Source organism: Platalea leucorodia (assembly GCF_965183815.1).
Source record: "Platalea leucorodia genome assembly, chromosome: 5".
NCBI classification, from domain to species: domain Eukaryota; kingdom Metazoa; phylum Chordata; class Aves; order Pelecaniformes; family Threskiornithidae; genus Platalea; species Platalea leucorodia.
This window is the reverse complement of record NC_138827.1, coordinates 27749019-27758188: the sequence shown is the minus strand read 5'-3', so window position 1 is coordinate 27758188 and position 9170 is coordinate 27749019. Positions and strand designations below refer to the sequence as shown.

The 9170-nt window shown below is 46.4% G+C and overlaps 1 protein-coding gene across 1 annotated transcript in view; it reads left to right on the top strand.

Annotated features, from left to right (window-relative positions):
* Positions 1-4639: 4639 nt before the first annotated feature.
* The window catches only part of ZFYVE9 (zinc finger FYVE-type containing 9), a 62414-nt gene continuing 57883 nt past the window's right edge, over positions 4640-9170 (top strand). The window contains exon 1 of the mRNA XM_082313597.1: positions 4640-4670. The gene's annotated coding sequence lies outside the window, so the exon portion shown is untranslated. The remainder of the gene's footprint in view (positions 4671-9170) is intronic.

Here is a 9170-nt window from a genome sequence, read left to right as displayed (position 1 = left end):
GAAGACCTCACCGGGAAGCTGAATACATCTGCCTTTAGCACACAGTCACTGAATTTTGGAAGTACTTACAACCTGTGACTGAGTCACCCCTTCACCTTCTTTTTTGACACTGAAATAGATTGAACGTTCTGAATAGATTTTCACGTTCCATTTAAATCATTCTTACTGGTCTACTGAATCATCTACTGAACCATCTCTTTTTCGGCTTCTGTTAAGGAATTAAGGAATTTGGATATCAGACTTCAGGAGCAGTTGGACTAGTACCAGAAAAATACAGACAGACATCTTTCTATATGCTCCTGCTTATAAAACCAAGGATTACATTAGCCTGTTGGCCACAGCACCACACCACCTGCTCATTTTCTTCTGATTGTATGTGATGACTGTCGAGGTTTTTGAGCCTTAACTTGTTAGAGCACAAATTCTCTCATCCTATAATCACTGTTTTTATTCTTTGGTGCATGTTTTTACATTTGGCTGTACAGAAATACATACTACTTGTTATCAAGCTGTCTCAGATACTTTACATCATGAGTTGTTATTTATGACTCCCTATTGCTTACATCACTTGCAAACTTTGTCATTGATGATTTTATCCTTTCCTTAGAGCCATTAATATCAATACAATATAGTGTAGAACTAATTGCTATACGACCCAGAAACACGTTCTTTGATGATGACTGCTTATTTCCCCACTTTGTAACTGTCAGTTAGCTAGAGTTTGAACGGTTTAATATGTGCTGTGATGAGCCTGTATCACTCTGGCTCCTTAATTAAAACGCTGCAAGTTACCAAAACAAATATTTTGCAGACCTACTTACCTTGATCAGCCAAACTTGTAATGCCATTAAAAAATCAAATTATTTTGGCAAGATTTATTTTCCACATTAATTAGCATTTATTGTGTTTCCATCCTTTAATTCTTTTTTAATCAAGTAATGTAGATAATATCCCGTTATATTACCCAGAATTCTTGTCAGGCTGTCAGGTCGTAATTACCCTGGTCACCTTGTTTACCCTTTTAAAATATTGGTACAATATTTCATCCAATCCTCTGGAACTTGGAACAGTGTTCCAAGATTTATTGAAAATCAACATTAATGGTCTAAAGATACTCTGTGCCAGTGCTTTTAAAACTTTTGGATGCAAGTTACCTAGACCTGCTGATGCCCAACTTTATTAGCTTCTGTTTAACATCCTCCTCAGTGACTGTTGTAATGGAATGTATTTCATCATTTTCATATGATATTTGTGTATCATCTGGCCCTTCCCCAAATACAGACCAGAAATAGTTATTGAGCTCTTCTGCCTTTCCTGCATTATTGTTAACTGTTCTACTATTTCCACCTAGTAACAGACCGAAGCCATTACTAAGCTTCCTTTTCCCCCCAAGTTTCTGCAAGTTTCACCAAGAAGTTAAAAAAATCTCCTATTTGTCCTTAACTCTGTTGTTCATGGATTACTCTTGCATCATTCTGAATCCTGTATCAATTGCCCATAACTCCTAGTTCCCAGTCTACATACATTGTTACAGACACACACCTTTGTACTGACCCTGTAACTCTCTGTTGCCCCTTTCAACTAGGGGATCTCATAGCTTCCCTTCACCTTTCTAACTGTGGTCTTCTCACCCACTTTCTAGTTCCCTGCCTTTTGCAAATTAGAGTCTCCTCTTCTATATGCTGTCCTTCATGCCTCTTCCTTGGTAGCTTCTCATAAAGAGCTGGGCAAAGATGGTAAAAGACTTGGGAAAAGAGGTGGCAAACTCAATACCAAATGTCTGTGCTATCATGTGGAGTACTCTTAGGTGTGATTTCTTATGACAGTCCTGTAGAGGCTCACTGACGTGAGGCTGATGTACATGGAAGAGCTGAAGATACTTTTCAGAGAATTTATAACTCTGACACTTGCACTGAATGTACCGAATAGAAGGTCATAGTCCATGTCTTATAGACTTGCTGGGGGTTAGGATCAAAATTACTGATTTGGTTTGTATGTAGTGTTTCTCACTATCCATACCCAAATGTTTCCTGTTTGGACACTAGCAAAGGGAGCACATTGAGAACACAGGACAGGCAATCTCCCTGCTTTAAGCTCAGGTGTCTGGCACCACAACTGCCCGGAGCAGCAACCTGAGTTTTGCTGAATTCCTGCTCCTCTAGATACATCTTCATTGGGAACAAGTCATGTGGCATCCAAGATACATATAGATACCGAGAACGGACGGGGCATGAGAGAATGTCCCATCACCTTAACTCATAGAAATGTCTCCCATCGCTCCTAACTCCTTTTTTGCATGCTTTCATGAGAAAACCTTCTTGCAAAACAGCCGATTATGATATCCTTCAGGTAAAAACTCTCAGTGTTTGGGGAGAAAACATTCCAATGAATGGCTGTATGCAGAGGGATTAAAATAGAACAAAATTATGGTAGTGATATGCCTCTGTGAGATATACATAGATGGCAAACCTATGCGCTTGCATGCATTTGGCCAGAGGGTACAAAGTATTACATTGCTCACCCTTTAAATTATTTCTTTTTTGTTTGTCAGGCATACTGTGTGTTTAGCAGTCTGAGGTGTTTCATGAGAATTGTTTTGAGGATATTAATCGTGTATTGGACCGATCTGAACTCCTCATCTGTGCCTTACAAGCATGACACCGCTAACTGCTAAAGAGATAGCAAGTTGGGGTTAACTGGGAATGCTTTATGGGAGAAAATAAATTCCATCTCCATTAACATGCTACTACCAGCTATGATTGATTAGCACTTTTTATCTCCTCAGCTTTTTGCCCATGGATTGATGATTCAGTTGACTGGGAGTATCTTGTATTTTCTGCTTGAAAAGCACATAGTTCTACCAGAATCAATGAATAAACATTAAGTGCTTCTCTTTCATTTCAAGTAGGGTGGGCTGATGCTCTTGGAGCAAGAAGGCTTAGATTTTATCACCGGGGCTCATTACACCGTATTCACTGCCGTATGTAGTAAGTTAATGGAGAAGCCTAACCTGCCGGAAAGTGATAGGCTGCAAGTGCGAAGACCTGAGAAGCGGGAATGGCAGTGCAACCGCATTAGCAGCCACCACACTCACCTTTCCCTCCCTCCTGGGGGTGACATGGCGCTCCGCTGCGGCCGGGAGGTGGCCAGAACGCTGTCCGAAGGTGAGGGGACGGCGGCTCTTTCCCCTCCCCCGGCGCGGGGCGAGCCGTTCCGGAGGGGGAGCCGAGCTGGGGCCTTCCTGGGGCGAGCGGCTCCTGAGGCGAGGGGCGTTCGCGCGGGAAGGGTGAGGCCGCACGCGGGCGAGGCGTTAGGGGGGCGCGCGGCGCCGGTGAGGGCCCCTGCCCTCCGCCCAGCAGAGGGCGGCTGTGCGCGCCGCAGCCGGGAACGGCAGCCCGGGAACGGCCGCCCGGGAACGGCAGCCCGGGAACGGCCGCCCCCCGCCCGCCCCTCGCCCCCCCGGACCCGCAGCACGGCCGCAAGTCACACGGAGGAAAGTGACATTTCCTCGAGTTCCCGAGTGCCTGCAGCCAGGCGGGGAAGGGTGTCCCCTTCCCGGCACGGGCGCCGCCGTGGCCGCCTCCTCTTAGAGAGAGAACCGGTGAGACTCGGGGCGCATAGTTATGCTTTGGCATAACCTGTCCGTTTGCCGTCGCAGTTCTGAGACCGTTTCTGTGAGGAACGAGTGTGTTGGGTTTTTTTTTTGGTTGGTTGGTTTTGTTTTTTTTTTTTTAAATCCTGTTTTGCTGAAGAGTTAAGGTGTCTTTGAGGGGATGGCTCCGTGTCTGCGCACCCATGCACCCCTCGGGGCGGGCGGCTGGGCGTGCGCGGGCGGCTGCGGGTGTCCCACAGGGCAGGGTGCCCCTCTCCGAGTATGCACGTATTCAACATGAAACGGCGAAATAAAACATGAACGGCTCCCAGCCGCGCATCCTTTTGCCTCCAGTGCGTAGGTGCAGCTGCAGCCGGCCGCGGGGCAGGTCTCTGGGCCGCCGGCACACCGGCGCGCCGCGCGGTGCCCGGGCAGCGACGGGTGCCTCCCCGCGGCGTGGGCAGCGGCACGGCTGGGCGCCTCACGCAGCCCCTCAGCCGCGCTGCCCGCCGTTGGTGTGCGGCGCCCCTCCGGTGCCGCCCTCTGCGTGTCTGTGTGTGGGCGGGAGGCCCCGGCCGCGGGGCCGCGCGGGCTCGGTGGTGGCCCGCGGCCCGCAGGCTCGGCGGGACCCCGTAGGGAGCGAGCGAGCGAGCGAGCGGGAGGGCTCCCTCCGCGGCGCGGCAGTGCGTCCCCCTGCGCCGGGTAACTCCTCCCGCTCTCCGCCCGTGACGGCCGGCGGTAGGCGGCCGGGCCGGAGGTGGCGGCGCGGCCTGCCCGGCCCCCCGCGCCGCGGGGCGGGGGTGCGGCAGGCTCCGCACTGCCTCCCCGGCGGTGCCGCAGTGCCGTGCGCTGCCTCTGGGGCCGGCCAGGGGGCGCTGGCTGCCGGTAGCTGCGGCGGCCTTGGCCGCGGAGCCAGCGAGCGAGCCCGGCTGGCAGGCGGTGAGGGCGGGCGCCGGCCTCTCCAGCGCTCGCGGGGTCTGCGGGGCCCGCCCGGCAGCGAGCGCCGGCGGCGGCGGAGCGCGGCCCCGGGGGATCCCCCCTCGCCATGCAGACCCGGCGGCGCCTGCTGCCTCCCGAGGTGAGTGAGCGGCGCCCAGCCCTCCGCCCCCAGGCCCGGGAGGCCGGGGTATCCCGCTCCCCAGGCCCCTGCCGCCCGGAGCGAGGCCCCGCGGGCGGGCGGGGAGGGCTCCGACGCCTCAGCGGAGCCGCCGCCCCGCCGCCCCCGCCCCGGCCTGGAGCCTGGGGGCTCCGGGTGCCCCCTCACCCCGCCGCCCTTGCCCCCCGCACGCCGCCAAGGGGAGAGGCGCCTCGCCGCCGAGGGGGAAGGCAGCGATCGCCCCTCAGCCCTCAGCGGCGGCGACGCCAGTCCTCCGAGCCCCCTCCCCGCCATTCCCCTCCGTCCCCGGGTGCCTGGACTGGGTGACCCCCTCCCCGGCGCGGCCGGGGCACCTTTCTCCCAGCGCCGGCGACCCTGGAGAAGGGGAAAGAGCTCTCGCCGTTCTCCATCGGGGCTCCCCCCCCGCCCCCCGGGACCCCCCGTGCGCCGCCGGTGCCGGCGCGGGGCAAGGCGAGGCTGTTCCCCGGGCCGGCCGGCGCCCCGGGGCCGCGCCGTGCGCACGGGAGCCAGCGGGCAGCCTGGGCTGCCGGCCCGGGGAGGGGAGGATCCCTGTTTGCCTCTCCTGCCCTTTTTATGGCCAGATCTCCGCTCTTTCCCCGGGCAGGGAATGTTACTTGCTCATCGCGATGTGTAACAAGTCACTCCTGCAATGGTGGTAGTGGTGGAGGGGGATGGGGCGAGCGGGCGGGATGCGTTTTATAACATCTCTAATTACGTGAAACTGTGGTCATGTCTCACTCTAAGAATAACTGGCACTCTTGGCGTGTCAGACTTTTTGCAGAGGTGGGTTAGTTACTTGCTCATAAATGTTACGGTTAAATAGGTGCACATGATGGAGGGTGGCTGAAGAACTGTTTCTATCTTGTAAACCAGACTGAGAAACAAGTAGCAGATGGGAATTGATAGACTTTATGTTTTTGTGTTAACTATCTTGTTTATTTATAGACAAGATATTTGTGATTATTTTGTGACAGAGGTTTTTCAGAGGGTTTAATTTTTACACATATTTTCATTCAGTTCAAATATTAGAAGTTGACTGAATATGGAATCTCAAATTCCAGCAATCTTTTTCTTTAAGTATGGTTGTATTAGATTAGAATTTCTGAATAACACTACCGTCAATATTTCAGTCCAGGCTGAATCCAAAACTGGAAGGGGCCCTGTATAAACAAGTAAAATAATAATAAAAAAAGATGCTCTGCTTGAATAATAGCTTTTATTTTCTTGAGGCGGCATTTTACTGACTAGGCAGTGTTTTAAAACATTGTAATTAACTTTTATTAGCAAATCATTTTTGATTGCATGGAACGAATCCAGATTTTAGATACACCTTCAGTGATTGAAGCAACATCAAAATCCTTTGTTACTGCCTGAGCCCAGTAGTGCACTTCTTTTTATAAAGTTATGGCATGTGATACAAATTGAGAAGAACAGTCTCCTTGACCTAAGAGAGACAAAATTAAAAATCTCTTCAGAGGTTTGGGGAATCTGAAATGGAAGCTGAATAAGGGCCTAAAATCTCAAGCAAGCTTCCCTCTAACTCAAGCCCTGATCTACACCTAACAAGTTACCATGTTCTGACACATTGAGATTGATTCTCTAATTGTCCGTTGCTTTATGGTGCCTTCTTTAGTGTGTGAAAAAGGAAGAAAAACACCCCAAACCTGCAGTGCTGAGTCCTGATATTGGGTGTTATTTTTGTGTGTTAGCTTTGAGTCAGTTATTAGGCTGGGGATTAAATACTTTCAAACACACATTTCAGGATCTGAGGCCTGGGGCTAAGACTGAAATGAAATACAGTTTTTTTTAGTTTGGCATAAAGTCTGGCTGTGATTGTCTCAGGTAACAAGGGTAGAGACTGAAAAAAGATGCAGTATTAAAACTTGTGGCCAAAGAATGATAAGCTTTTAATATGTCTGTTGTTGCCTGTCCACTAGTTGTGCCAACTTTAGCAGAAAATAGCTTGCTAGTTTTCCGGTTTACAGCCTGTCTATAAAAAATTACATGGAAATTATTTTGCAAAAGGGTTAGAGTGAAGTTTTGCTTTTGAAGAAAAGTTGGCCAAAAGGAAATAGGTTTTGGGAAGAAGTTGTGTATTCATGTTTTGTTAATCAGAAAAATCTTTTTGATGCACAAAGCTGAGAACCTTCCAAATAAAAGTGAGGTTCTTGACAGAAAATCAGGTGAGGGATAATAGTTTCAGTGCACAGTTAGTCTGTATGCTGATGAATCAGTGATCTTTTCCAGAACATATTTGGAAGGCAGTAGTATATTCATAGACCACTTTGAAAGTTTTATATAAAGGCTACTGTTTATTTTTTTTAATGTGATCGAGGTTAAAGTTTCTAAAGAAATTGAAAAGTGGCCTGTTTTAGAGCTGTGTTTGTGATTCTTTATGAGACTTGAACTTTGAAATGAACAGAAATGTGAACTAACATGCTCAGTTTTCCCTCCTGTTGTTTTTGTGAAGCGTTGAGAAATGTGTCCACACAATGATACTAAAAGTTTACAAAGCTTTTTATATTGGTAAGAAATATATAGCCAAGAATGGCTGAAAGTAAGTTAAAGTATTGAGTTTTAGGTGATAGAAACAGCTTTCACTTCTGTGTTGGCTTTAAGTGTTGGCTACATCTTGCAACACTGGGAAAATTACATCAATTAATATAAATGGATGGGCAGTTTTAAAAGATATATCAAGTATCCTTTACTGACGTAGTAGTTTCTACTTAAATTAGAGTTCAGGATACGTATTCATACAAATTTATCTGACTAGCGACTAGAGCAAAACACGCTATATAGTTATCGAAAGAATAGCACACTTCGAAAAATCAGTGTGATAAAAGTAAATTACCATTATCATAATACATAAAAATGTATTTTATATATAAATAATAATTATTATTTATTTTATAGATACAAATGATTGTATTTTTACAGAAAAATAAAGTACTTTCCTACTTATTGTTTGGTTGGCTGGGTTTCACTTAATTGAAACTAAAATGTAACACGATTTCTTTTTTTTAATTTAGCCGTTAAGATTCTTTTTAGACATAGAACATTTGTAGATTTTAAAGTACCCTGTTAAATCTTAACCAGTGTAATTCTCGGCTTGTGTTTGTGGGAAGGAATGAGTGTAAGTGTCATACCTAGGGTATTAAACTATGTAATTCCTTTAAATGTTAGTTTCTAGAGAAAATTACAAGACATTGCAGATCCCAGGACCTTTTCATTGGCATAATGGAGTGCTGCACTCAGTGCTTTTGTCTGTGACAGATATTTGTTTCCTGAATGTGCTTTGTGATGCTTTCTCCCTTTTGCATCATACACCTGTGGAGTTTGAGATATTTAGGAATGCTACTATTCAGACTGCCATAGCAGACAGGTGGAATAGGAAAAATACTTTTAAGGAGAGTTTATATGTATTCTTTCACTGAATCTTTCTAGTATTGTTTATTACTGGAATATTACAACAGTAATTATATTAGTGTCATATTGCTAGAAGAGATAAGTAGAAATGTGTAATATTGATACTTATTTTTCAGAAATAACAGTCCTCCAACTAGTACATCAGCATCAAATAAGCTGAAGGTGAATGGTAGAGGAAATCCATAAAGGGTCACTTAAACTGTTTTAAAGGTCATTACTAGAGAAATCTAATTAATTTAAAAACAGAGGTTAAAGACAAACAGTGCATGGCCAGGAACTTATGGGTGACAACACTGGGTAGATTGTTCCTTGGGTATTCTTTCATCTAGATCTGCTCAAGTGGGAGTTGACTTAAAGAAGCAAGTCCAGTCAGTTGGATTTTACACAGGCATAGTTCTGTTAAAGTAAACCAAAATGGGGGGGGGGGAAGAAGAAAAGTGATAAACTATGTGAAAAACAGGTGTGGAGTCACAATCTGTAGATTTTCTGTGTTTTAGAAAGTGTGGAGCTAGAGTGGTCTCTGAATAGCTTGCGTGATATCTTCAGTCTAAGTATAAACTAAGGCAATAGTTGTCTTAGTTATGAAGGCCAGTGAGGAGAGACCCTAAAGAAACTTTAATGTTGTTTTGCTTCCATGTAAAATTTGATAATTTGGAAATGTCAATATGTAGCAGTCTGACCATATGTTATGTTTTCAAGTTTTGGTGTCCACATATTAAACTTTTCACATATTTTATCCCCAGTGTCCACTGTACGTTGGGCAAATGAAAACATGGACTTCAGTGTTGGATTTCCACTTGCATTGGCGTTTCCTTTGTCTCTATGTTCTTGAATAGCAATTACTAACCTTCGTATTGAATTATTTTCAGATAATGCTAATGGCTGTGCCCTCTATATCTCTGCTGTATATAGAATATATAAATATCTTTGTCTTGTTTGCTATATATTAATATTACTTATATCTCTGATATTTTGATGGCAACTGAAGCTGCAAATCTACCTTATGAGTCAGTGGGGTCACCATAGCATCAGTTG